The sequence below is a fragment of the Vombatus ursinus genome, unplaced genomic scaffold (assembly GCF_900497805.2).
Source record: "Vombatus ursinus unplaced genomic scaffold, bare-nosed wombat genome assembly UNPS02009205.1, whole genome shotgun sequence".
Lineage (NCBI taxonomy): Eukaryota > Metazoa > Chordata > Mammalia > Diprotodontia > Vombatidae > Vombatus > Vombatus ursinus.
In genome coordinates, this window is record NW_020948983.1 from 53,625,417 (window position 1) to 53,650,548 (window position 25,132).

Here is a 25,132-nt window from a genome sequence, read left to right on the forward strand (position 1 = left end):
GCAGCACAGCAGATGATAGTCATCATCTCTGCATATAAGCAGCAAACTAGAGCTTCAGCAGTAAAGAAGTGTTCCAGCTGGGATATAGCCCGAGGAATATGAGTTGTCCAGGGCATGCTGTTCCCTATGGATCTTCCCTCTCCCAATGACATCCTTTCATGCTGTTTTTCCTGTGCAATTCTTCACTGGTAATACACTGCAGTCTGCTCATGCCCACACATGTCCCAATAACCAGATTAATCTTCCTAAAACACTCTTTTCATTATATCACTTCCCTGCTATTCAGTGACTTTGAATTTACTACCATTAACATCAATACTTAAAGGAGCCATGATGGATCATTACAGGCACTTTTACCCATATGGATCACAACATGGTGCAGTGAAAAAAGTACTAGATTTGGAGTCAGATGAGCTATGTTCTTATCTTGGCTCTGCCACTACTTATGTGACCTTGGGCAAGTTACTTAACTTCTGTATCTCTTTGTCTTATCTGTACAAATGCGGTGGGGGGCACTAAACCTTAAAGGTGTCTTCCAGTTCCATGACTATATGTCTTCCAGCTTCATTATCCTGTGAACTCCCATAGTAGACATCCTCATAAGTTTCTGTGGTTGAAAAATTCATCACCCTGTAGCCAACTTTCTGATGATTGGCCTCTCTGAATTTCACTAACTAGGCTAGCTGAGAAGTTTGGAGTAATAAAAAGACTACTGGACTTGGGGTCCATAGTCCATGCCCTCAAGGAGCTTACAATCTAATGGAGGAAGACAATACACAAAAGGGAGATGAAAAGGTGGCAGGAGAAAGCAAGGTGCTGGTACAAGATAAAGAAATCCAAAGGAGAGTAGCAGCCAGGTGGGAAATTAAGAGAAGGCTGGCCTGAGGACCCTCTTTAAATGGAAGTTTTGGAAGATGCTCTCCACTCCACCCTCTAATCAGAGAGGACCCAGAGACAGAGGGTACTGGTGAATACCAAGGCTGACATGATGTGTAGATGATGTGATTTTTCCAGTTACACAGTATGAGTAGGATCCTCGTGACTGTGGCCACCAAGTCCAGCAGTCTTTCTATTACTCCAAACTCCTCAGTTAGCCTAGTTAATGAAATTCAGAGAGTATAAATATGGTCCTATTTCCAAAGTCGTTCTACCCTGGTAGAAGCTTCCAGAGCTTGAATTCCACTGACACAGCATTTAAGAAACCAAGGCTAACTCCATGTCACCAGGAGGCATCAGAGTCAATTTTAAATTATTCCACCGAATTTTCAAGACCCTCCATATTCTGGTCCCTGTCTCACCAACCCAAGGTTACTTACCACCACTCCCCAAATCATACTTTCTGCTGTAGTCAGGCTGGGCTTGTTGTGCCATGAACATGCCATCTTCACTCTTACCATCTTACCTTCACTTGTGTTACTTCTCCCACTAGTAGTGACCTTCTATGTAAATCCTACTTAATCTGGAAGGTCTAGTTCAAATCCTACATCCCTATGACTTCCCCAACTATTCAACAATCTCCCGCTCTTTTGATTCTGCAATGCTTTTTGTATGTATCATAGACAATACGGTGCCTCAATTATATAATAATTTGTATTGATAATGTGTTAGTCCCAGATTGTCAGAACTAAAAGAGACCTTGATTCAACTCCCTCACTTTAAAGAATGGAAATTGGCCAAGGTTAGGTGACCTGCCTCAAGTTCATATTGGTGACAGAGGTGAGACTAGAAACCTGATCTAATTCCAAGCCCAGCATTCTGACTTTCCCTACTCAATAAAGTCCAGTGGCTCCCTATTGCCTCTAGGACAGTATAGAAACTCTCCAGTTCAGCTTTGAAAGCCTTACACAACCTTGCCCCACCATGCTACCTTTCTAGACTTATTGAACATCATTCCCTGTCCTGCACTCTGCAATCTAGTCGAATTGGCTATTTTTTCCTATTCATCACACACGAGACACCATATCCCATCTCCATGCCTTTGCATTGGCCATCCCCCATGCCTGAAATGCTCTCCCTCCTCCCTCCTCACCTCTACCTCAGAGTCCCTCTCTTCCTTTAAGATGAAGCTCTAGCATCTTCTTCATGATTTCCCCAACTGCTACTGCCACCCCTCCAAAACTACCTTCATTCCTTTATTCGATCACCCTGGGAGACGCCTCTGTCACCATGTCACAGGAACCCTCTCACCATGGAAGATCCCACCCCTTTCTCCAATGGATCAATTTCTCCCAGACCCTCCATTTTAAGGAAGTGCCTAGCACAAACGTATTTATTCCTTTGTTCCTCTCTGGGTTCTCCTCTTAACTCTCCAGACTTCTCTCTTTCTCCATCACTCCCACTCCCTACTTTTTAGCTTCCTTTTATGTGTTTTTCGCTCATTAGAATGTAAGTTCCTTGAGGGCAAGGACTATCTTTTTTGTTCACATTTATATTCCCAGGGCTTAACACAGTGTCTGGCACATAAACAGTAAGCACTTAATAAATGTTTAACTTGAATACCTTACTTATATTTACTTTGTATATATTTGTATTTATTTACTTTATATTTATGCTGAATATATTTTTATAAGTACTTATTATCTCCTCTATTAGAATATAGGCTGCTTGCAAGTAGGGATTGTTTCATTCTTTGTACTTAGATCCTTAGCACTTAGCAGTACCTGGAATGTAACAGATGCCTAATGAACACTTGTTAATTGTTTGATTGACTTCTAACACATAATGCTACTACTTCATATACTATACCTGTATTCTCCTCCCCACACACACACACAGTGCCTAAATGAGGGCCAGACATACAATAGACATTCAATAAATATTTGTTGAATGACATGACTGACAAATTGGACTGAACAATCTTCAACAAAATCTAAAAAAAAAAAAAATTAGAGAGATAATGTTTAAAGTGCCACAAACAAAAGGAATCATAAACCACAGTGAAGATACTGAAGGTACTATGTTGCTGTTCAATCACTTTTCACTCCTGTACAACTCTTCATGACCCCAGTTGGGGTTTTCTTGGCAAAGATAATGGAATAGTTTGCCATTTCCTTCTCCAGATCATTTTACAGATGAGGAACTGAGGCAGATAGAGTTAAGTGACTTGCCCAGGGTCACACAACTAGTAAGCGTCTGCGGCCAGATCTGAATTCAGCTCTTTCTGATTCCAGGATGCTCTATTCACTGCACCACCTAGCTGCCCCCACAGATAGCTATGAGGAGGTCTTTTCTGAAAGTTTTTTTGAAGGCTCTGGAACTTAAACATAGGCCAAGGAGTCCCAAATAATGTTGAACTCTGGCTTTGAAGAAAAGAAAACCCAAGTTCAAATTCTACTGCTATTCCTTACATTCAGTGTGACCTCGGGTAACCTCTCTGCGTCTCAATTTCCTCAACCGCAAATTAAAGGGCTTGGATTAAATAATCTAAGATTGCTTTTTAGCCCAACATCTACGATCCTAGTATAGCATTGATTCTTAGCGTTTTCTGTGCCACAATTGCCCCTCTGACAGTATGGTGAAGCCTTGAACCCCTTCTCAGAATAATGTTTTTAAGTGAAGAAAATAAAATATAGGAGACTGCAAAGGAAACCAATTCTATTAAGATACAGCCATCAAAAATTCCAACAACAAGTTCACAGTCCCCAGGTGAAGAATTTCTGCCTCTGCTTTTATGGAGAATTTCATGGATTCCTCTCTATCCAGTGGCCAGTTTTCTGGTGGTAGAGCTTTCTACACAATCTAGTATCTGGAAGCCAGTTCATCACTGGATCCCTACTAGAAGCCTTTCTAGGTGATGCCACAGCTTATCTTTCACTGAGAGAGACTTGGAGGACTCAGTCATTTCCATACCCTGATGAGGCACCAGAGTAGGCAGGGGCATTAGAGTACAATGCCCTCCATAAACCCCCATGATTTGGTGTACTCTCCTCTGGCCATCCTGTCTGCAGCCCAAGTTCTCACTCCGACCCACCCCACTCCCTTTTCAAGAATGACTTAAGGTAATATTAGCTCCTCAGATTTCACTCTGCCAAGGGCAAAATTCAAAGCTCTCCTAGCGTCAGCACCTGCCTCAGAACTAAAGATTGCTAGGCAGAGCTGTTTCTCAGCCACACCTTTGGTAATCCTTTTCATAAACTCTTGTTGATGCCCACACCTCTGTACCTTCCTCAGAAATAGGACATGGTTTGATGAGGCAGGTCTGCAGGCATGAGGGTATAAAGTCCAGAAGGCACAGCCTTCCCATTACTGTGACTGTTTCTAACTCATCCAGCAGCTGCTAAGCCTTCTGGGTCCAACAATGACTGAGATGTGAAGCACCAGGTAAAAAGCCCTGTGGAAGGATGTTACTTAGCACGGGGCTCATTACCCAGTGGGCCATGCCAAAATCTATCTCCTTTGAACTTTTCCTAACTTGTCCCATCTTCCCCCAAAAAATATCATGTAGTTCTAGGGCCATCTGTTCCACAAGCTAGCTGTGTGATTCTATAACAAATCACTTCAGCCGCTGTGCCTCAGTTTACTCATCTGCAAAAGGAGGAAAATAGACCAGAAGACCTCTAAGATCCCTTCCAATTCTACACCTATGAGCTCTAAAATTCTTTCTTCTTCTGACTGGGATTCTAAGTTGCATCGCCACCAAAGAAAAACACTGGGAGTCAGGGTCTCCCCTCCCTGGGTTTTACTCCTTGCTGTAGCACCATTTGTGGGACTTTAGGCAAATCATTTAATCTCCAACCCCCACCCCCACCCTGCCCCAGTTTCCTCATCTATAAAATGGGAATAATAGTGCCAGCCCTACCTGCACAGCATGTCACACTTCTCTTCGAAAACGAAGCACAAACAACAACAATCTACCTCACTGTTACTAGAACACCAAAACGAGATCACACAATTAGAAAAGAACTGAGAAAAGCAAAACACAAGTGTGATATAAACACAAGGTGGCATTATTATTTCTACAATTATTATTATCCCTTCCCAAAACTACCTTCTATAAACATATTTATATGTACACATTGACTCCCCCAATAGAAATATGACCCCCTTGAGGGCATTTTTGTCTCTGTAGCCCCAGCACCAAGCATAGGGCCTGGCATATGATATGTGCTTAATAAATGCATTTTGATTGTTATTATTTTGGTCTGGACCTGCCATTTCATTCCTATAAGGAACTCCCATTGTAAAACTCCCTTCACCAATGCAGAGTGAATATCTATAAAATATCTATAAAAAAGAATCTCTCTTTTTTGTTTGTTTGTTTTTTGTTGAGGCAATTGGGGTTAAGTGACTTGCCCAGAGTCACACACTAGGAAGTGTTATGTGCCTGAGGCTAGATTTGAACTCAGGTCCTCCTGACTCCAAGGCCAGCCATCTCTTCACTACGCCATGTTGTCCATTATTTTTAAGCCTTATCACAATGGTGAAACAAGCATATTCCCAGGCAAACTACCTAATGATAATTTTAGAGGAAAATAATTATAAATGCATGTTTAAAAATTATTCAGTTTTTGAATATCCACAGTCATAATAGCATGGAAATGTGTGACTGATGTATATTTATCAAACAGCTAACATTTATCTCACATCTAAGTGGCCAAGTCACTTAATCTTTCTAAGCTTTGGTTTCCTCAACTGTAAAATGTGGGAGTTGTACCCTTTAAGGTTCCTTCCTGCTCTAGATTTATGAACCTATGGCCTTTCCAGACCTCAGTTACCTTATCTATAAAATAAAGAGGTGTGCACTGGATGAGCTCAAAGGTCTTTTTCTCTGCAACTCCAGGGTTTTCTTGGCAAAAGTACTGGAGTGGTTTGTCATTTCCTTCTCCAGTTCATTTTACAGATGAGGAAACTGAGGCAAACAGGGTAAAATGACTTGCCCAGGGTCACACAGCTAGTGTCTGAGGTCACAGAGTGCCCGGCTTGACACTCTATCCACTATGCCACCTAGCTGCCTACTCAAAGATTTAGCTTGGCTCTACAAACCTCTGACTCCAAGTTCACTTCAGCAGCACATTTACTAAAATTGGAACAAAACAAAAATTAGCATGGCCCCTGAGCAAGAATGACACCTAAATTCCTGAAATGTTCCATATTTTTAAGACTCTGGGAAACAGCCTACATAAGGAAAAACTGGCGATCTCTATCACATCCCTATTGCCAGCTTGCTACACTAGAGACTTTGGGGAATTTCCCTTTGAGTGAGATCTGGGACTCTCTCTCGGGTGAGCTGGGTTACCTCACTCCCAAAGGGAGAGCTCCTTCACTCTGTATTGTCTGGTGTATATTCTCCTGTGTACACTTTCTCTGATTTCTCTTTTACTAACTACTTGGATAAATCAGTTTCTTTGCTAATAAATAAACAAATCTACCTATTTAGTGTGTGGAAGATATAAAAATAAGTCAGGTTAAGGTATTATAGTTGGTTATGAGATGCAGTCACATACCTAGATGCATACATACATAGACATTCCCTCAGATTCCCTGCAAGGTCAGGCCTACTCTTGACAACTTAGAATGTTAAGGAGAGATAGGAAATCTCCCCTGATGTTCCACAGAGTGACAATTACAAATCACCAGGGCATGACCACAATTTCTTTTCTTTAATCAACTCATTCAAAATATCAGAACTGACGTCCATATGTGCTTGACAGAACCCACTAATTCTATTTTGTTGAAGAGACAGGCTAACTGTCCTGAAACAAAATCAGCTCAAGGAGAGAGATCTTTCTGATACTGAGGTTAGGTAGGTCAGGCTTCCATTCAACTTAAAGACAATTTGAAAAGGTTCATGGCTTCTCAAAGATATCAACATCTACCAGCATTCATCATATATAGGGAGTTAGAGGAAGGGAGGAAGGGAAGGAGGGAAGGAAAAAGGATGGGAAGTGAGAGAGGAAAATAGGGAAGAAAGAGGAAGTAGGGACACCTGAGTTCAAAATCAAGCCTCAGACACTAGCAGTGTGACCCCGGGCAAGTCACTTAATCTCTATCTCCCTCAGTTTCCTCACCTACTTCCCAGGGTTGTTGTGAGTACAAAATGAGATAATATTTGTAAATGTTTTGCAGATCTTAAAAGGCTATACAGCTTTGTAAGTGCTTTGTTATTATATAACAGCATTATTATCATCATTATTATTATTTTGCAGATGAGGAGACTGAAGCAGATAGAGGTTAAGTGATTTGCCTAAGATCATACACCTAAGTTATCTAGGGTAACTCTTCGTTGTACAGAAGAGAAAATCAAGGCCCAACAAGGAGAAATGATTTGCCCAAGTAAGTGTCAGAACCGGAACTTGGACCCATGTATTCAGACTTCATCTTGCATTATTCCATGCTATTTTCCAAAAGCATAAAGCATGACATGCAGTTTGGAGGAATGAGGGGTAGGAGTGGGATGGGGTTAAGGAGAATATTAAGTGACCAGAAGCAGAGATTTTCTTGAAATTGTTAAAGCAAATTAAATTTGAAAAAAAAAAAAAAACTTTTTCTAGAAAAATACCGATGGCATATTGCCCAGCCGGCCAAGTATCACATAGGAACTGCCTGAAACGAGGACCCAATCCGTATAAATGTTTCAGCCTTACATGAATAAATCATGACTGGCATAGTGAGTCGATATAAATCTCCCTCTTCAGGCCTAATTGGTTATTTCACTCAGCAAAATTGGAGAGGACACCAACGTAATCTGGGTGTGGTGAACTAACTGCTCAGTCAGAAAAAGAACAATTTTCTTACCAGTGCTGGGGATAAAAGGAGAACAGGTATAACTGTGGGCTTGGATCACAAAGGCAACAACCAGCAGCCCGGAACCAATGAGCCTTTACTGTGGCTCCTCCTGGCCATCATCCTGGCCATCATCCCTCAGCTCCAGGATTCTCGACCAATGGTTCAGAGAACTGGGAGAGATCTCCAACGTCATTCTCCTCCTCTTAAACACGACCAAAGTAAGGCCCAGAGAGTTTAAATGATTTTTATATGGGTAATAGGTGGCAGAACCAGGTGACTGCCAAACCAGCACACTTTCCACTGGACCATGATGCTTTGCCTCATCTCTTTCCAAAGGGAAATAGTGAGGAGGGGAAGTGTTAGGAACCATTCCTGAGGCATGCTGTTTTGTAGCGAAAAGAAAGAAGGATGTGTTTCCTGTCTATTTTCTAAGATTCCGAGTACAGTCACGCACTTTCACCCAGTTCGTGAATACAGTGTCATGATGCAACATTTCTGTACCATTGTTTTCCCTGACATTCATTCCCTTTGTCTTGGGCTTCCCAGCTAGGCATGTTGGTTAACTCCCTGCCTTTGTCAAACCCAGGTTCCTTAACTTGAAAATGTCTGGTTAATCCATTCACTCCTCCAGCCCACGAAGTGATCTTCCTTCCTGAGTCCAGTTGGATTTAGAAGCATCCACTTAATAGACAAAGCATTGTGGAAGATACTAGTATATAAGACTCGATATTGCCTTAGAGGAATTTACAGCTAGGTGGATAAGATAAAGACACAGAAAAAATTGAATAGACACACAAGACATACAAGACAACCAACTGATGTCACATGGCAGCATATAATAAATCGCCAAATGAGTGGTTCAGACAATTGTTACAGGAGGGCAAAGGGAATCATGGCGGACTGGAGGGGTCAGGGAGATCACAGGCCCTGAGGCAAGTCCTGAAGAATGGCTAGGACTTAAAAAGACAGACAGTGAGGAAGGGCTGGGCTTTCCAGATGAGGGGAATCAGAGAAAATAGAAAAGTGTGAGGTGTGTTTAGGGAATAGTGAAGACTGACTGGCAGGGATACAGATTGGCTTCATCCTCTTGCCCAGCTATTTTGGAAAATGCTGGTCTGTTTGCACTGTTCAGGAGCTGGGGGAAGAGGGCTGGATCAGCATGTTCTACACTTGTGTATCTTTACTCTGAAGGTCAAAGATTGCTCAGCACAGTGCACACACCACTACTTATACAACATCCTCCAACCTACCCATCAGCAAGGGCTCAGAGATCTACCCGAGCCTCTACCATTGAATGGGCAAACTTATGGATAGGTGCCAGCTACTATCAGCAAGGTGAATTGCCTACCATAGTGCTGGTTTTTAATAAAAAGGTCTGTGATGAGTAAAGGAAAACTTGGGGCTAGGTGGACAGAGGGAAGACAAGGGGGAAAGAACATAGGAAGGACATCTCTAGAACTTATGACTGATCAACTCCAGATAGAGGTTCTTGCTCATCAAGGGATGAGGGAACCCTGAGCACCAAGGTGAGGCAACATGGGGCTTAAGCCTGAGTCCTCATGGCACTACTGGCTTAGTTTTAACTTAGACAGGCCTCAGTTTCCTTATTGATGAAACAGGAACAGTAATACATGATCCCATACTCCAGCCAAATGGAAGTCCTGTGTCCCCTTACAATGTTCCCTGCACTTCCCTGTTTTTGTGCTCAGGCTGTTCTCAATTTTCATATTGTCCTTCGTCCCTCTTCCTTCCTCTGTCCCTCTCCCTATCTCTCTCTCCCCTCCTTCTCTCCTTCTTTCTTTCCCTCCTTCTCTCCCTCTCTCTCCCTCTCCTCTTCTCCCTCTCCCTGTCTGTCTCTCCCTCTCCCTGTATCTCTGTCTCCCCACACCCCATCTCTCCCCCTCCCCATCTGTCTCTGTCTCTCTCTCTCCTCATCTTTGTCTCTTTCTCTCTCTCTCTCTCTCTCACCCATCTGTCTATCTGTCTCTCCCCCCCCCCCCCCCCCCCCCCCTCTCTCCCTCCTTGTCTGTCTATCTGTCTCTCTCCATGTCTGTCTGTCTCTCCTTCTCTACCTTCTGGAGCTGAGAGAGGAGGAAGGAAGACTCCATACGGAATTAGAGGACTGAGCAAGTCACAAACCTCTCTGAGTGTCAGTTCTCTCAGGCATAAAATGAAGGATTGGGTCTAAATAGTTGACCTCTAAGGTCCCTTCCCAGTCTGAATTTATGATCTTATGAATTCCGACCCATCCTTTCAAATCCCAACTCAAATGCCACCTCTTCTAAAAAAGCCCCCCCTCATCATCCAGTGGAAACAACAAGAATTTATGCGGCAGGCACTGTGCTAAGTGCTTTACAAATATGATCTCATTTGACCCTCACAACAACCCTGGGAGGTAGGTGCTATTATAATTCCCATTTTACAGTTGAGGAAACTGAGGCAACAGAGATTAAATGACTTACCCAGAGTCACATAGCTAGTAAGTATCTGAGGCTGGATTTGAACTCTGGTCTCCCTGATGCCAGGCCAAGTACTTCATCTACTGTACCACCTAACTGCCTCAAATAGCACTTTTTTTTTGGCCTTCTCTTCAACAATTAACATGTATTATTCTGTATTACAGCTATCTGTTCATGTCTCCTATCCACCAACTTGAATGCAACCTCCAAAAGGACTTGTCTCATCTAAACTTTCTTTCACTTAGAACCTTACACATAGTAAGTAGGAACCTAATAAATGCTTGCTAGAGTCCTGCCTTGTCTATCTCAAGGGATAATTGGGAAGATCAGAGGAGATAAGGTAGGTGAAAGCACCATGTAAAAAGTAAAACACCAAGCAAAGCGAGGGATTATTAATTATCTTGCAAAGGGAGTCGAGCGGCAGCTGTAACTGGTTCTTTATGATTTAAGCCACTGCAGAGGGGTACAGCTGCTAAGGAAGCCCCAGCCCCTTGGGCTCAGAGCCGGTGCCAGTGTGAGTGAAAGACGGATGAATAATATTCCCCATCCTGCCCTCTCAACAGCTGCTACAACAGGTCTTGTTAGCAGGAGCTAAAGATGGGCCCTGCCCACAAGCTACAAAGCTCTCTGTCTGCTCCAGAAAAGCAGCCTCATTCCTGTCTGCTCCAAATCCTCTCCACATCAGTTAGTCTTTCTCCCCTATGACCCCTCCTCAAAATTAAATTACTGTGCCCTGCCCTGTCCCCACATGCCCTGTACTTTCCCACCTCCATGCTCATGCTGTTCTCTATCTCCAAAATATTCTTCCTCTTCTTTCTTCTTCACCTACTGAATTGGGAGGCGTCCTGGCTCCCAGAAGCCAGGCCAATATTCATCCCACTTGCTTACCTCACATTGTTCTTGCTATCAATAACAAATATTTATTGAGTGCCTATTATGTGTAAGGCATAAACATGTATAAGACTTGCCCTCTACTTCCAAGACCTCACAATCTAAGTGCAGACAAAACACACATAGGCAAAAGAGAAAATATGAGGCAGCATGCACGGTATCCAATGCATGATGCCAGCAGTTAAGTGCTGCTGGGACCAGAGGGAGGGAGAGATCCCTATCCACTGGGATGAATGGTCTGGGCAGGATTCATAGCAGAGGTGAGCCTGAACTGAGGCCTTGAAGGATGACAGCATCTGAATAAGTGTAAAGGCTAAGGAAGGCCTTTGCTCAATGCCAATCAAAGCGGGCTTTGTGGCTGGCCTGGGAAAACTGGTAAGGCAACCCAAAAGAGGAGTCACCTGTTACAATCACATTAACCAGGAGGGCTGTAATGGGGCAGAGATGCAATTCTTCATTTTTGTCTTTAACATTTAACCACCCCATGTCTCCATTTTCCCATCTGTTAAATGGAAGGAAAGCAAACTCATGTGAGAAACTCTGAGAAGTCCAAATGAGGACTTGGCATATTGCTCATCTGAACCACGCAATCTATCAACAATGAGAAAACTGAGTCTTCAAGGAGTGACTTGCCTAATGCCGGTGGCACCCAGGTGCAGAACAATTGATGAATCAGAGCCAGAAAGGGCATGCGCCAAATAGTATCAATCACTTACATCAGCCTACAAGCCGAGAGCCCACACTCACACCTGGGGAAAGGTAAGAGGAAATTCCAAGGGCTTCTTCAAATGGGCTTAATCTCGCTGGATCAGCACCTCCTCTGCACAGTCAAAGAATATTAATAATAGCTAGCATTTATATAGGGCCAGCTAGGTGGTGTTGGCCTCAGTTTCCTCATTTGTAAAATGAGCTGGAGAAGGAAACGGCAAACCATTCCAGTATCTTTGCCAAGAAAACCCCAGAAGGAATCACAAAGAATTAGACACAACCAAATAACAACAACAAAGCGTTTATATAGGGTTTTAAGGTTTACAAAGCGCAGTACATGTTATTTCATTGTATTCTCACAAGTGGACAGAGCTCTGGAGTCAGGAAAACCTGAGTTCAAATCCAGCCTCAGACACTTACCAGCTGTGTGACTTTGGGCGAGTCACTTAACCTCAATTTCCTCTTCTGTAAAAGGGGGATAATAAAAGCACCTAGTTCATAGGGTTGTTGTGAGGATCAAGTGAGGTAATATTTGTAGAAAGCACTTAGTACTGTGCCTGGCACATTGTAGGTACTGTAGAAATGCTTATCCCCTGACTCCTTCCCAACAATCCTGTGAGATAGGTGCTATTATTATCCCCATTTTATAGATGAGGAAACTGAGGCAGAGAGGTGTTCAGTGACTTGACCAGGGTCACACGGCTAGTACGTGTCAGGCTAGTTTTGAGGATACTCAGGTATCGAGAATCAGATATCAAATCCAACATTCTCATTTTACAGAAAGCAGCTCCCTTCCAGGTTATTGCTATCCCTAATTAACAGATGAGAAAACTGAGGCCTAGAGAATCATAGAATCATAGATTTACAGCCAGAAGGGAAATCAGAGGTCATCTAACCCAACCCCTTCATTTTTAGAGATGATGAAATTAAGGCCCAGAAAAGAAAGTCACTTGTCCAAAATCACACAAGTACTAAGTCACAAAAGTGGGATTTGAGCCCAAGTCCTCTGCCTCCGAATTCATTATCTCCCTCCACTGTGCAACACTGCCTCTGCTAGTGAAGTCCACAGCCACACAGCCTACTAGTAGCTAGGCCAGGATTAGAACCCAGGCCTCAAGAGCTCCCAATCCACTGTTCTTTGCACTGCAACATCCCATCCAGACTCATCCTAAAACCCTCAAAGGCAAAGTTAACCAAAGTACAATTCAGGTACAACATAATGTTAGATTGCCACTTAGCACTCTGGAAAGGGCATTGGCTTGTATATTGGGACTTTCAGTCCTGGTTTGGCCATTGACTGGCCCTCAGTCTTCTTATCAGTTCAGTGGGTATACCAATGCCTACCCTACCTATATCACAGGTTTTTTATGAATAAAGCATGAAGAAATATATCAATACATATAGACTCTATGATTTCCTTGGTGTGAGCAACTGCTTCCACCAACTCAGGTCACAATCCATCTCTTCAAATAGTAGATAAGTCTTAGGCTGTTGTGACCATCTTGTTTTTCCTTTTAAATATATAATAAATTCAATAAGCAGTGGTCTTGTTTGTCAGTGTTTCCATCTTGTCTTCCTTCTGTTATATTCTTTGTGCATTTTTAATGCTGTGATGACCGTCTTTCTTTTTTTACATCACTTGACCCCTCTCCCTCCCATATTACCCTCCCCAAAAGAAAAACAAAAACAAACCTTCATAACCAACATGGATAGTCAGGTAAAACAAATTCCCACACTGGTCATGTCCAAAAACGTGTCTCCTTCTAAATCCTGGATCCATCATCTCTCTCTGTCAGGTGATGGGTAGCATATTTTATCATTAGGAATTGTTGGTCATTGCATTGATCAGTATTCTTAAGTCTTTCAAAGTTGCTAAAAGGAATCTCTTGAAGACTCCTAAAAAATTCAAAGGAATGAGGTTCTTACAGTGACATATCAGGTACTAGTAACAGGCAGGGAGGGGAGATTTGAGGGGTTGGAGGTGAGAAGGGAAGGACCTCCTTAGGGTTCATCACATTACACTATGGAAGCAGGAATTCATTCCCCGCAGTCTGGCACTGTTGGCCTAGATGGCTAATGGGCCTGACCGGTGGCATTCAGGGCACTCCTATTTGTCTCTTATTCCCGATGAGAGAGCATTCTGGAGTGGGATGAGTCAACATCTTGAACTTCTGTGGTAATAGAGTTGCTAGATAAGGCTGCCGTTACACCAACCCTGTTCCCATTCCAGATCTAATTAGAACAGCTACTAAGAGGACTCATAACACGTAGCAACCAAGTTGTGACAACGAAAAGACCATTCTTAGTGTATAATGTGCAGGCGACGGACAGTTCCCTAGACTGCAAGGATAGGGATATGGCAGCATCTTTTACAAACTTTGTAAACTCTTTCATCAAATTACAAAAACCTATTTGACTTTGCCAGGAAACCAAAAATATTCTAGCGATGCCACTGGGGAACCACAAAACAAGCTATTAGCACTGCTACCACTATGCTTTAATCAACACTGACTCTTGGGCTAAAAAAAATAAAATAAAATCATACATTCCCCAACCCACATATGCACACAAAACCCAACAGAACTTTTTTTTTAAACACCTAACTGATGGTGACTCTTAACTGACAAAATCCAAGCCAAGATGTAGTGTAGGCATAAAAAGACTCTTGTCTTGGAGTCAGAGGCCCTGGGTTCAAATTCTGGCTCTTCCACTAGCAGTGCAACCTTGGATAAAAATTACTTCATTTATTGTTGTTTTAAAATATTTTTCAATTCATAACTTAACAAACATCAGGATAGGTATTACTATATATAAAGCAAAACAGAAAGGGAGGATGACGCATGCAATTGCAAGCTGTACCATGAACAACTTGCTTCTACCTCCAAGTAGACAATGAAGTCAACATATTGTTTTCAAAGCTGTCCTGCTTGTCTGTGCTTCCTATACTGACTATTCTTTCTGTTGTTCTTTGTGCATTTTTAAAAGCTTTGATAAAAGAAAAAAGTGTCAGTGATCTTCTTTACTTCCCCCCCCATCTTGGTAATCTTATTGTTAGCTCCACTCTTCCCACCCCCCAAAAAAACTAAAGAGAAACAAAAACCTAGTATTGCATGTGCAGACTCAACCGAAACAAATACCACATTAGCGATGTCCAAGACAGATGTCTCATTCTGCATCTTGAATTAATTACCACACTTGTCAAGAGGTAGGTAGCATGCTTCATCACTGGTTCTTTGAAATTATGGTTGGTCATTGCATTGTTGTAAGTTTTCAAATCTTTCAAAATTGCTGCTGTTATTAAGAAATACTCCAAATCATGAATAACTAGAAAAAATGCAAATTCAATTTTGAGGTTCTATCTCGTATCCTATCAGATTATCAAATATGACAAAAAAGGAAAATAACAAATAGTGGAGAGGCTTCCAGAAAACAGACATACTGGTGCATTGTTGGCAGAGCTGTGAATTCGTCCAACCATTCTGGGAAGCAACTTAGAACTATGCTCTAAACTGTGCAGACCTTTTGACTCAGCTATAAAATGACAAGGGTCAAACCCCAAAATATAAAAGAAAGGAAAAAGACTTACGTATACAAAGAACATTTTTAGTCAAGTCAACATTTATTAAGCCAAGGATTCTCTGGGGATACAAACACCAGCTCTTTTCACACTAGACCCAAACAGGAAAGTAAGGGGGTGCCCACTTATTTGGGACACATATCATTACATTCACATACCATAAACAAATTATAATATGTGAATATAATAGAATACTACTTTGCCAAAAGAAATGATGAAATGGATAGTTTCAAAGGAAACTGGGAAAAACTCTACAAACTAATGCAGACTAACGTAGAATTGGAATAATTTATACAATGATGACAATATAAAAAAGAACAACATCTTCGGAATATTTTACAACTCTGACCAATGCAATGATAAATCACTAGTCCAGACGACTGAAAATAAAACATATCACTCACCTCCTGCTGAAGTGATAATGGACTTAAAATGTAGAATGAGAATACATTTTTGGACATGGTCAGTGTGAGAATTTGTTTTGTTTGACTATTCATGTTTGTTATGAGGGTTTTATTTTTCTTTTTTTCATTGTTTAGTAGGGGGACAGTAGAAGGGAGAGATGACTGTAAGTAAACGGGGTTTTTGTCTTTATTTTTTTAAAGAGATATGTACTCCATGAGCTCCCAAAGGACCAGGGAATATCAAGATACACCAACTCTCCAGGTCAAATTTAAAGAGAAATATACTAAAGCTCCTGTTAATAAAATCCTGACTGAAATATTAAAAAAAAACTATATAGCAGTCTGGTCAAAATTAGTTCTAGACCATCAACTTATACCATATATTACACTAAACTCAAAATGCTTACATGACCTGAATACTAAAGATCACAGCATTAAAAAATAAAAATTTGAAAAGAACCAGATCAAGTAACTTTCACAATTATGGCTAGGGGAATGAATTCTTAACCAAAGAATAGAGATAATTACAAAAAGATAAAATAGATAATTTCAATAACATGACACTGAAAAGTTTTTGCATGAACAAAATTAATGCAACTAAGATAAGAAGGACAGCAGGTGACTGGAGAGAAAAGCTTTATATTAAATATCTGTATGAAGGTCTCATATCCATAACACTTAGACAACTAACAGAAATAGATAACATGAAAAGCCATTCCACAATAGATAAAGAGTCAAAGATATGAACCAACTATTCTTAAAAGATGAATCCCAACTATTAATAACCAGAGAAAAGAATGTTCTAAATCATTAATAATAAAATTAATTCAAGGTGAAGCCAAGATGGTGGAGAGAAGTCAGGAAGTTGCCTGAGTTCTCCCTAGTTTACCTTGGAAACAACATAATGACAAGCTCTAAAAGAATTCTGGAGCAATAGAATCCACCAAAAGATAGAGTGGAACACTTTTCCAGCCCCAGATAATGTAGAAGTATTTCAAGAAAGGTCTGTCTCACTTGGGTAAAAGGGGAGTGCAGTCCAGTGCAGGTGTTGTCTAGGCAAGCCAGCAGGAGGCTCTTTGCCACTGCACGCGTCAGCAAACAAGGCCCTGTGGCCTGCATACAGCAGGCCACCTGTGAGGCCTCTAGCTCTACCGTAGCAGGCAAACTGCTAGCCCCAGAACCAAGGGCACAACAGGCATGACTAGGCCGGGCCACCCTAGTGCAGTGGGCAAGCCGCCAGCCCCACAGGTCCTGGAGCAGAAAGCCACTGACCAGACCCCTGACTCCCAGTGCAAGAAGCTTGGGACAGTGTCCCCTGCAACCCAGGAGCAGAGCTCAACTTTTTACAATGAGCAAAACACAAAAAAGAGCTCTAATCATAGACAGCTAGTAAGGCTACAGGGAAGATCAAAACACAAACTCAGAAGAGGACAACAATGTCAAAATGCCTACTTGTGACACCTCAAAGAGAAATATGAATTGATCTCAAGCCCAAAAAGTCCTCTTGGAAGAGCTCAAAAAGGATTTTAAAAATCAAGTAAGAGAGGAAGAAGAAAAATTGGGAAAAGAAATGAGTTATACAAGAGAAGTATTTTAAAAAAAGAGTCAACAATTTAGAAAAGGAAGCACAAAAATTGACTGAAGAAAACAATTCCTTTAAAAGTAGAATTGGCCAAATGGAAAAGGGGGTACAAAAGCTAACTTAAGAATATAATTCCTTAAAAATTAGGACTGGGCAAGTGGAAGCTAATGATTGTATAAGACATCAAGAATCAGTCAAACAAAAATCAAAAGATTAATATTTAATTTAAATTAATATTTAATTTAATATTAATTAAAACATAAAATATCTCATTGGAAAAACAAGTGACCTAGAAAATAGATCCAGGAGAGATAATTTAAGAATTATTGGACCTGAAAGCCACGATCAAAAAAAAAAGAGCCTGGACAGCATCTTCTGAGAAATTATCAAGGAAAACTGCCCTGATATCCTGGAACTAGAAGGTAAAATAGTCATTGAAAGAATCCACCAATTACCTCCTCAAAGAGAACCCAAAATGAAAACTCTTAGGAATATTGTAGCCAAATTCCAGAACTATCAGGTCAAGAAGAAAATACTGCAAGCAGCCAGAAACAATTCAAATATCAGGGAGCCACAGTCAGGATTATGCACGACTCAACAGCTTCTACATTAAAGGATTGGAGGGCTTAGAATATGATATTCTGGAAGGAAAAGGACCTTGGATTACAACCAAGAATCAACTACCCAGCAAAAATGAGCATAATCTTTCAGGGGAAAAAATGGATATTCAATGAAATAGTGGACTTTCAAAATCTTCTGATAAAAAGACCAGAGCTGAACAGAAAATTTGATCTTCAAATATAAGACTCAAGAGAAGTATAAAAAAATAAACAGGAAAGAAAAAACAACAACACAGTATTCAATAAGGTTAAACTATTTACATCCCTGCATGAGAAGATGATACATGTAACTCTTTAAGAACTGTATCCCTACTAGGGCAGTTAGAAGGAGTATACTTAAAGGGTGTGGGTATAAATTGACTTTGATGTGATGATAATAAAAATTAATTAAGGGATGAAAAAAGGATTGTACTGGGAGAAGAGGAGGGGGTGGCAGAATGAGGTAAATTATATTGCATGAAGAAGCATGCAACATATTACGTATTACAGTTGGGGGAAAGAAGGGAGAGGGTGAGCATCATTTGATGCTCTCATTGGATTTGGCTCAAAGAGGGAATAACATACACACTCAGTTGGGTAAAGAAAGCTATCTTTTTATTTATTTATTTATTTTTAATTTTCAACCACCACTTCCACAAGCTTTTGAGTTTTAAATTTTCTCCTCCTCCCTCCCCACTTCCCTTCCCAAAACGGCGTGAAATTTGATATAAGCTCTACATGTATATTCCTATTAAACATATTTTCACATTAGTCATGTTGTAAAGAAGAATTAGAACCCATAAGAGGAACCACAAGAAAGAAGAAACAAAATAAAACAGAAGAAAAAAAAAGAACAAATAATATGCTTCAATCTGCATTGAAACTCCATAGTTCTTTCTCTGGATGTGGACAGCATTTTCTATCATGAGACTTTGGGAGATGTTAAAGACATCTTACTCTACAGGGAAGTAGGAGGGGAAGAGGAAAAGAAAAAGAGAGGGCTGATAGAAGGGAGGGAAGATTGAGGGAGGAGGTAGTCAAAAGCAAAACATTGGTGAGAAGGGACAGGGTGAAAGGACAGAAAAAGTATAAACGGGAAAAATAGGATGGAGTGAAATATACAGTTAGTAATCATAACTGTGAATGTGAGTGGGATAAACTCTCCCATAAAACAGAAACAGACTGCAGAGTGGTAGTGGTAGTGGTAGTACCCGAGTACTACAATATGTTGGTTATATAATAAATTCCAATCAAAACATCTCCAAGTTTTCACCTCACACACAAGTAACTGGCAAAATGACAAAGGATAGAAATAGCTGGATATTAGAGAGGTTGTGGAAAGATAGGCACACAAAAGCACTGTTGGTGGAAATGTGAATTGGTCCAACCATTCTGGAAAGCAATTTGGAATCATACAATGAAAGTTACTAAAATATCAAAATCGTTTGACTCACTGATTCCATTGGTAGGCATCTACCCCAAGGATGTCAATTACAAAATGATAGGATACACATAATTAAAAATTTATAATAACACTTTTTATAATAGCAAAGAACTGGAAACAAGATAGTTCCCTTCCTATTGTGGAATAGCTAAACAAATTATGGCACATGAATGTAATGTAATATTACTGTGTTATAAGAAACTATGAGTATGTTGAATACAAAAGCATGAGAAGACATATCAACTGATGAAAAGTAAAGCAGAACCAGGAAAACAACATACACAATTATTACAATGATGTTTAGATGGAAAGGACAACAACATAACAATTAAAACTGAATGCTGCAAAATTATAATGACTAATCAGCCTCAAATTAGACTACCTCCCTCCACTTCTTGGTAGAAGCAAGGACTATGAATGTGGAACACTATGTATAATAGCAAATTTTTTTTCAATACACTGATTAATCCTTTAAAAAAAGACTTTTTAAAATCTCAATAAGGAATGGCTCTCTGGGAGGGAAAAGAAGAAGGAAATTCAAGTAATGTAAAAACAAAAGATAAAAATAAAAATTTCTTTTTTAAAAAGTTAAGACTTAAGGAGATTTCTAGTGGGAGTAGAAAGATGAAGATGAGGCTTCTGATCAATCTACACAGCTATGATGGTGACATGATTGCATCAGTCAGTGAAAATGCTACTGCTAGAGCCTACAACAGCTAAAAAGTTAAAATCAATGAGATTTCTTTAAACCTCTTTTTTTTGGGGGGGGTGAGGTAATTGGGGTTAAGTGACTTGCCCAGGGTCACACAGCTAGTCAATGTTATGTGTCTGAGACTGGATTTGAACTCATGTCCTCTTGACTCCAAGGCTAGAGCTCTATCCACTGCACCACCTAGCCACCCCTAAACCTCTTTTAATGAGAAAATTCATTACCTAGTTCATGGGTAAAAAGGTTAAAAGTCAAAGAGGTCTCTTTGACTTTTAACTTTATAACAAACAGAATGATTTCCCTTCTCTGGAGAGGCAGTGTGGTAAACATAGTGGCTGGCTCTAAGAGCCAGTCTCAGAGCCAGAAAAACCTGAGTTCAAACTCCACCCCTAACATCCACTAGCTGTGTGAGTTCAGGCAACTTAACCTCTGAGTGCTCTAAGCAACTCTCTAAAACCAGAAGTCCCAGAGAAGGTACCAACCTGTATCAGTTAAGGGTTATATATCTCTACCAATGAAATCACAGGTCCAGTGAGCTCTCTCTCCTGCATAAAGCAATCCTACTTCTTTAAAACATTCTACATAACACAGCAACACATTTATGACACATGTTATAACAAATGGGTCACACAAACCAATTTTGTCTCACTGATAAGTTGAGGCTCAGGCCAGTTGTTACCAACATGTCTTCTTCCACACCATCTTTGATGAATTAAGGCTGAATTAAGAGTCCATCACTGGTATTCACTCATCCTTCCTCATCCCCTTCACACACACTCACCTCTCTCCCTCCACCACATCCTCCAGCCCTGAGGAGTAAAATTAAAAAAAGGGGGGGGGGGGGTCAGAAACTTCCGCATCTCCCTCCTCAAAGGTCATGGATACCTGTTCTAGGGATAAAAGCACTACTCAGCATGAACCATCAATCAGGGTTTATTGGACCTCATCTTGGGCCCACAGTAGCACCTGGCATCAGGCCCTGCTTTCAGTCACAGTCCATATACTGCCCCTTTCACATTGTCCTTAACCAGTGGTAACCACTTTTCCCCCACATATCTTCAGGCCTAGATCCACCACTCCAAGATCACTTCCAACCTGGGTAGGATATATAAAAAGGGGACAAAGAGTCTCAGTGATTGCCCTAGGATGGAGCTCACTTGAGTGTTTTCTGCTTGCAAGAGTTATGTTTCACTTGAGAAAACTGTGAATCCAAACTAAGGAGCTTTACAATGCATCAGTTGCGGGAGGTGGGTGGGGTTGAATGGAGAGGCATAGGAATAGCTCCCAAGGCAATTGTTTAATTATCAGTGTGATCAGCAACCACTACAGATCAGGACTTGATTTATTGTTTTGTTAATTGTAGACATTTAAGAAAGTGATAGAGTCTATAATAAAGATTAAATTACAAGGGTGTCCAGTAGTACTTTTCTTTTTTTTTTTTTTAAGAGTGCCAGTTGTGGGGGCAGCTAGGTGGCACAGTGGATAGAGCACCAGCCCTGAAGTCAGGAGGACCTGAATTCAAATCTGGCCTCAGACCAAACACTTGACACTTACTGGCTGTGTGACCCTGGGCAAGTCACTTAACCCCAATTGCATTAAAAAAAAAAAAGTGCCAGTTGTTAAACATTTACCAGTATACCCATGGAGGCAGTGGGAAGAAGGAAAAGGGGTATCAAAGCAGCTTTCCTTTTAAATGCAGTAGATGTTATTCTGGTATAATCAGTGGAGCCTGCTGTTATCTCATCTAGAAACCAGTCTTTGCTCCCTGGCTGACCAGTTTTGCTCCCACTACTACTTAGGCCCTGGCATACTGGACACAAGCAAAGGTTCTTCACCCCAGTAATCACACAGAGTTTTTTAGTTTGTTTGTTTGTTTTGTTTTTCAGGCAATTGGGGTTAAGTGACTTGCCCAGGGTCACACAGCTAGTAAGTGTCAAATGTTTGGTCTGAGGCCAGATTTGAACTCAGGTCCTCCTGACTTCAGGGCCGGTGCTCTATCCACTGCACCACCTAGCTGCCCCAGAGTTTTTTTTTTTCCAAATATAGTAAACATTTATTCATCCAGAATTTCTTAGAAATATTGAAGACTCAGATAATTAGAATTATTTTCCTCCCCACAAACAACAAATACAGTACAATCTGGGATTCATAAAATCAGCTTCTAGAATACACCATGGATGGAGTCAGTCAAGTTTCTCTTACTCCTTCTGCAGCCCCAGTCCTGAACAGAAAGACCTGATGTTTAAAGTGTGGACACTGTGGCTCAGCAAGAGTCTGATATGCCTTCTGAATCACCCAATATAATTAAATTATGTTTTACTTATTCTATCCTAGTTTAGGATGAAAAATTGGCTACCCATATACAGCATCTCTGATAAATCTCAATAAACAAGATTACGCAGTCAGAGAATCAGAGAACTATAAAATGTTAGAGCTGTAAGGTACCTGAGAGATCATCTTAATCCAACTCTCTCATTTTATAGGTGAGGAAACTGAGGCCCAGAGAGATGAAGTGACTTATTAAGTGGCTAAGTACCTTTTAAAAATTATTTATTTATTTATTTCTAGTTTTCAACATTCACCTTTAAAAGATTTTGAGTAGTGGCTAAGTACCTTAACAAGAACAGTCTTTTCCTCAATCACTCTGGAAAAACAAGAATTCTTTACATATTTCTGTTGAATTAAAGCAAAGGAAAGAAGACAGTTTGGTATATATTCTTAAAACTAATACTAGGGTCAGCTCAATCCTTGTCCAATAACTGGCCTGTTTTGTGGTTCCCCAGAGTAAGGAGACTCGGATTCTAGTCCGAGCTCTGTTCCTGCTAGGTAATCTTAGACAAACTATGTCATCTCTTTAAGCCTCAGTTTTCTCACCTGAAAAACTACCGGGTTGGTGGTGATCTCTAAGCTCCCTACCTCTCCAAGAGAATCCTTAAAATGGGTATATATGTATATATGTATGTATGCAAATGTATATATCTGCATGTATGTATATCATACATACATGCAGATACACATGTGTATATGTACATATAGAATATCTACACATGTGTCTATCTTTTTCTCAACTCTCATGAGCTGTGTCTATATGTAAGTATACAAATGGGTATTAAATATATGTATATGTATATACGTGTATATATGTAGATGTATAATATATGCACATACATACATACACGCAGTTCATGAAAGCTAAGAAAATACAAGACCTCAAGTATGTGTTATATGTTCCTATAGTTTGGATTTTTCCTCCTAGTAGGGGGTGGGGAAAATAAAAGAGACCAGGTAGGAAGCCAGAACTTGAGTAGCCTTTGGAAGGCTGCTTTGTCACCCCTTCTTTCCACCCTCTGCATCTCCACCCTATACCTAAATAACTTGTTGGACAATGACACGTCCTCCATGTTGCGCAACTACCCATCATCTTACCGGCCAGTGAACTTCTACCCTCTCAGCAGCACTAACCAAGTCATCTCTGCTTTCCATTTTCACTCCAGCAAAGTCAATATTTACTAGCTATGTTGCTAAAACAGGCATTACGTATTGACTCTATGACAAACTTCCCAGCCTAATCTCAGACCAGAATACGTCCAGTGTCACGCTAAGGCTCCAGAGTCCTCAGAAGGCAACCCATCTCTGAAACAGCAAAGAATCATAAGTTCTCATTAATGGAAGAGTTGGAAGGAACCCTCGGCGTCATCTAGAGCAGAGTATTTCTTTCTTTTTTTGTTTTTTAACCTGGGCTCTGTGCACAAATTTCAGGGAATCAATGAACTGGAATGGGGAAAAAAACTACATCTTTATTTTCATTAATCTCAAAATTCTATCTAACCTTTCCTTCAATTATTTAAAATTACTCTGAGAAGGGGTCCATTGGTAGACTCCATCAGACTGCCAAGGGATTCATGACACAGGAAAGGTTCTTAAACCCTTGAAATTAAGGGTTTCTTTCTCTCTCTTTTTTTTTTTTTATGAAAAAGTTGTAGCCCAGAGAGGCTACGGCTTGCCTGAACTCAGAGTGGTAGTCAGTAGGAAAGCCCAACTAGAATCTAGGACCCCTAACTCTTAGTCAATCGTTTTTTTCATCATTGCCCCAAGTGCCCTTCCACTTATTAGAGTTCGGGAAAAGAGGAGAGGTAGGGAATTTCCTTTGAATGGCAATAGCTATTATTCTAGGATAGTCAGTGATTCTCACACCCTAGCCTCCAAGGCTGGCCATCAGTGGACTGAGAATGTGACAGTGTGATGGACCATTTTCTTAAAAACCAACACTATAGAGTCATAGATGAAGAGTGGAAAGGGACCTTCCAGTCAGCTAGTTCAATGACCTCATTTCACAGACAAGAAAGGAAACTGAGGCTCAGAGAAATCATGTCACTTGCCCAAGATCACACAGTTAACGTATGTCTGAGACAGGAATTCAAGTCCTGGTCTCCTAACAAGTCTAGCATAATTTCCACTAAATATAAAGAGAATTCCTGAACCAGGACAAGGTTAGATAAGCTACATTCTAATCTCAAGATTCCAAGATTTGGTAAACCATTCTTTTGCCCGTTTCTTCTTCACTAGATTCCCTCTCAAGTAAATAAATGCAATGGTATCTTATGCCACCAGAAGACTCACATACAGTCTTTGGGACAGAGAACTTTACCCAGAGCTCTTAAGCACTACGTAAATGTGAGTTATTATGAAATGATCTCTAAAGTCTCTTGCAGGTCTAAATCTATCCAGCTGTGATGTGCAAAGCCAACCCTACCCGTTCTTTTTCTCCCAGGGGTCTCCAGCCGTGCCTATAGTGGCCTCCCAGTCCCAAAGGGTACAGAACATAGGATATGGTTGGTGTCCGTGGCCCTTCTACAGCTGGGGACCAAGGCTGCACATGACCAGGGGCAGCCCTGGCACCCAAGAAGGCAGAACAAGTGAGCATTCTGTGCATCTGCTGGGGATAACAAAGAAACTCCTCCACATGTGGATTTCCCCCTCCCCTCAAGGGCCTCACCAAGGAAACAATGAAAATCATCCAAGGCCATGCAGAGA

The 25,132-nt window shown here is 40.9% G+C and overlaps 1 protein-coding gene and 1 non-coding gene across 3 annotated transcripts in view; one reads left to right on the forward strand and one right to left on the reverse strand.

The window, feature by feature from the left end:
* Window positions 1-25,132, reverse strand: part of DAPK2 (death associated protein kinase 2) — a 187,077-nt gene that overhangs the window by 132,821 nt on the left and 29,124 nt on the right. The gene's annotated exons all lie outside the window — the stretch shown is intronic.
* Window positions 5,995-6,096, forward strand: LOC114035845. The gene has a single exon (XR_003568263.1). It is a non-coding gene; the product is annotated as a U6 spliceosomal RNA (small nuclear RNA).